The sequence below is a fragment of the Portunus trituberculatus genome, chromosome 41, assembly GCF_017591435.1.
Source record: "Portunus trituberculatus isolate SZX2019 chromosome 41, ASM1759143v1, whole genome shotgun sequence".
In the NCBI taxonomy this organism is placed as follows: Eukaryota; Metazoa; Arthropoda; class Malacostraca; order Decapoda; family Portunidae; genus Portunus; species Portunus trituberculatus.
Window position 1 is genome coordinate 31,464,799 of NC_059295.1, and position 5,000 is coordinate 31,469,798.

General features: G+C 39.6%; 1 protein-coding gene across 1 annotated transcript in view; it reads left to right on the plus strand.

Annotated features, from left to right (window-relative positions):
- Positions 1-5,000, plus strand: part of LOC123517033 (inter-alpha-trypsin inhibitor heavy chain H6-like) — a gene marked incomplete in the record, with an annotated part of 447,528 nt that overhangs the window by 173,133 nt on the left and 269,395 nt on the right.

Genomic DNA, 5,000 nt, shown 5'->3' on the forward strand with positions numbered 1-5,000 from the left:
ATCATATGTACTGAAGCGTCTAATCTAGTGTATGAGAGTATGAATATTATATGTACTGTAGCATCTAATCTAGTATATGAGAGTATAAATATATGTAGCAGCAATGAGACGTCCACCCACACTCCATTTTAAAATACTGGATGCTAAAATAATTATCATGTACGCGTAGAAAATCCTGTCAACGTTTTTGGTGAGAGGAGACGAACTGACATATGATGGACAGTAAAATGTGTTCGTAATTCTTGCAAAAGGGTAGTTTTATAGTCTGTGGTAATTTATGAACGCTTGAGTACGTAACATAGGATCCTCTCGTACCGTTTTCATTGATATAAATCTTGAAATACTAAACTAAACATTTTCTTTTTATTTCTGCATAATTTGAAGGGAATTAAACTTAACCCTTTTAGTACTGGGACGAATTTTTACCTTGAGTTTTGGGTGTCATTAGACGATTCTGTTTACATTAGGACAGGTCTTTGGAGGTCAGAAGACTAATGGCCAGAGAGTCTTTACTATTTCAATCCCCACGTAACTTCCTGAAGCTATGTAAAATCACCAAATAGTAGTAAGCTGAATAAATATGAAAACTTGTCCTGGTACTGAAGAGTTAAATAAATCTGTAATTCTTTTTGGTGCATAGATAATTATTTTTCGTAATGGAAGTTAATAGAGAAATGTTTAATTGTGCTTTCTCCCGTGTGTGTGTGTGTGTGTGTGTGTGTGTGTGTGTGTGTGTGTGTGTGTGAGAGAGAGAGAGAGAGAGAGAGAGAGAGAGAGAGAGAGAGAGAGAGAGAGAGAGAGAGAGAGAGAGAGAGTTCTGCGTCTGTATATTGACAAGTAATGAATATCAATGTGTTGGTTCAGGTGTCCTCTCATTACCCTAATAAGCTGTAGAGCAACAAACAGGCTGATGAGTTTGCTGAGTCATCTCCTGAAGCTTTCCTTGAGCTCCTCACTCTGTATTTATAAAGCCACATCCGTGTTATGTGTCTTCCCTTCTTCCTTCTCTTCCCTCTTCTTTTATCTTTTATTTTTTATCACTTCTCTTTTCTTTTCCTCTTCTCCTCTTCTTTTTCTTCTCCTCTTTTCTCTTCTTCTTTTCCTCTTTACTTTTTTCTCTTCTTTTCTCTTTTCGTATATTCTCTTGTCTTTTTTCTCTTCTATTGTCATCTCTTTTTCTCTTCTTTTCTATTCTCATGTCTCTTCTCTTCTCTTCTCTCTCTTCTCTTCTCTTCTCTCTCTCTCTCTCTCTCTCTCTCTCTCTCTCTCTCTCTCTCTCTCTCTCTCTCTCTCTCTCTCTCTCTCTCTCTCTCTCTCTCTCTCTCTCTCTCAATTTCTATCTATCTATCTATATTTTTTCTTGTTTTTCCTATCTTTAGTTTTTGTTCACTATTTTCCTCTTCCCTCTCTTATATAAACTTTTCCTCTTCTCCTCATTAATTGACTAAGTGCTCCCTCTTTTTTCTTGGCCTTCTTCCTTTCACCTACGCCTTTTAGTCCTTTTATTTTTGTTCCTTCTGATTATTTCCTTCGTCCTATTTCCCCCTTACTTTTTTTTCTCTCATCTTTCCCCCTATTTCTATTTCTTTGTATTTTCTTCTTTTCCTTCTCATTATCTTTTGCAATCCTCTTTTCTTCCTCTATTTTTAAGACATCGTTATTTTGCCCTTACGTTATTTTCACTGTCTCCTCCTCCTCCTCCTCCTCCTCTTCTTCTTTGTCCTATTCTTTTTCCTCATCTTCCTTTTTCTTCTTTATTTTTACCTCATTCCCACTGTGACCTTCCCGTCATACGATATTCATTCCTCCTTTTTTTTTCCTCATTCCTGTTTATCACTCACGATTCTCTTTCTTCCTGCTTCTTCTCCTTTCCTCTTACCTTTCTTGGCCAGAGCATACTTACCCAAGCCTCGTAAAACACTTGTGCTGTTCATATACTAAACAGCTCATGGTCTGCACGCGACTAATGGCCGCTTGTAAATGGCCCTGCGTGTGTCAGCGTTCATTACCACCTGAGGACGGAAATGGTGGAACACAGGCAGTATTTCACGCAGTAATTGTTATGGTGTGTTGATAGATAAATGCACTTGACCTATATACCTGTTGAAGTTTGTAATTATGATATGTGTTTGTCGGTATCAAGGGCTTTATCTGAGTGTACGTACAAGTTGAAGGAAAAGTATAGGTGGAAAATGAAAATAATATGGTGTTTTGTTAGATAAATATGCTTAACCTATTTAGTCGTTGAGGGTTGTATTGTTAGCATGTTATCGTAGGTAAATGGTAAAGAGTTGGATGGGAAAAATACACGTGGAAAAATAAGGATACTTGTTGTTATTAAGGTGTTTTGATAGAAAAATACGCTTGACCTATTTAGCTGTTAACGTTTGTGGTCATTATGTTGTCTTAGCGTATAGAAGAACGGGTAAAATATCATTATAATCAGGAAATAGCAATGATTCGTAATTGTTTTGTATTTTGTGTTTCTTTTTTTACATAAATGAATATACTTGACCTATCTAGCCATTGATGTCTGTTAAAAGGATGAACTTAATTAAGTGTGCAGATAAAAGATATACAGTTGCATGGGAAAAAATATTGATGGGAAATTAGATTAGTACTTGTTTTGGTGTTGTGATATTATATAAAATACACTTGACATATTTAGCTTCTCATAGTCTGCAATTATAAGATGTTCTCGTAGGTAATAAAAACTATGGTTAAGATATAAACATGAGTGGAGATGGAAAGTAAAAGGCAATTATAATGGCAAATAAACAGACTTCATTTTTTGTAGCTAGTCATCATTTGTAAATATAACATACTCTCATAGGATTTTAAAGGGCTCAACTTGATATATAAACACGACAGGTTATGGATCGATAGAAGGAAATTGTTTTGAGAGATGAATACTCTTTATCTATGTAACTCCTCATTGTATATTATTATGAAACTTTCTAGTAGTATAGAAATAAAAATAAAACATGTGTAATACAGTGTATAGGTACAGAAGAAAGGTGTAGGTCGGAAAAGATATATAATAATTGTTTCTTTATAAATTGTTGTTCATAATGAAAATTTGCAACCTTATTTCGTAATTATCAAAAAGTGTAAACTGAATGTACAGGTGACACGAAATACACAGGTAAAGGGAGAAAGTACAGGTGGGAAACAACATGAGTGGGAAACTGTGTGTAAGGGAGGACGGCGCAGGAAGGACTGCGGTAGACATGGCATGGCAAGTGTGGCGGGTTTTATTGTGAAAGTGTGCGTGCGCCTACCTGTGTATGTGTGTGCGTGTGCAAGTGCAAATAGTTGTGTACTCGTATGCAAGGAAAGAGTGGCTGTTTTTTTGCTCTTCTACGCTTAACGTGCCACGAATCCCTGATGTGGTTTAAGGTAACGGGGCACACACACACACACACACACACACACACACACACACACACACACACACACACACACACACACAGAAACACACACACGTACACGACCCTCATCCGGCACAACACCTAGTCTCCCCCATCATCGCCTTTCCACACACACACACACACACACACACACACACACACACACACACACACACACACACACACACACACACACACACACACACTTCTCAGCTTCCTGGAACGGCTTTTCGCGGTTCACTAATAACCCAGCCCGTGATCTGTTGCCGGACAAAGCCACAAGAACAAACCAGCCACGACTCCCACGCCTTCCTCCCACTCACGCCAGCACCTGCCCTGTAAAGTCACCAGTCACGTTGCGAAAACACACACACACACACACACACACACACACACACACACACACACACACACACACACACACACACACACACACACACACACTCTTATGTACCAAGTCACCCACGCTCCCTCGCATTCTTAATAACGAACAATACCTATCTTGATAATTAATCGTTGAAAAGAGTATTAGACACACATCCTCCTATACCCTAATACTTTATCCCACGCACTCCTACGCTCTCTTAACGCAACATTACGCCTCTGATATCGTATCGTCACGTAATCTGTCCTCCGCCAACGCGTTTCCATTCAGCGACACATGTTCGTGGTTAGTAATGTCAGTTGTAATTGTTTCTACGAGTACGTCTCCCACGGCAGTCACTCGCGTCCTGTTTAGCGTTCGTGGAGCTCCTGATTTCCTGCTGATAGTTGTAACATCCTGGAACACAGCTCGTGTCTCGCCTGCATACCCTATGACCCATTGTTTGTTCTCAGATACTCTTCTCTCTCTCTCTCTCTCTCTCTCTCTCTCTCTCTCTCTCTCTCTCTCTCTCTCTCTCTCTCTCTCTCTCTCTCTCTCTCTCTCTCTCTCTCTCTCTCTCTCTCTCTCTCTCTCTCTCTCTTCATTATCATCCTCTCACACATTCTCATTGTCGTTAGCGTTCTTATCTCTATCTCATTCCGCTACCAATAAGCATAAATTTAACCCAACTCATGTACTTATTCTCTCTTTCTCTCGGCGGGGAAGGAAAGGTGACGTGAGGGTTGTCATGTCCTTTAAGTAGTCAGACCAGCGGGGCGGCCATTAGCGCTGATCACCACATATCAAGGTACACAAACGCACCTGTACCTCTGATGCTGCGTGATGAACAGCCTGGATGATGGTGGCTGTCTGTATGTGTGTGTGTGTTTGTGTTAGTTTTTTTTTCTAATTTCCTTTCTTTAATTATTTTTTTTCTTTTAGTTTTCTTTCTACATATAGGGAGGCGGAGGCGTAGTGGATAAGGTGGTGAGCGTCTAGGTTCGAATCCCTCCACATACCACGTTAAAGCTATGCCATTTGTCTAGTGGTTTAAAGTTACCTACATGTCACCATGATACCCAGGTTCTAGATGGTCACACCAAAGATGCGCTTGGGTGGTGATATAGGCCCTAATATGGGTACCATTATAAATGAAATTGCCTGCGCCACTAATGGGTCTGAAGCTGAACAGCGCTTCCCATATATACTCTTCAAGTATGCCTACA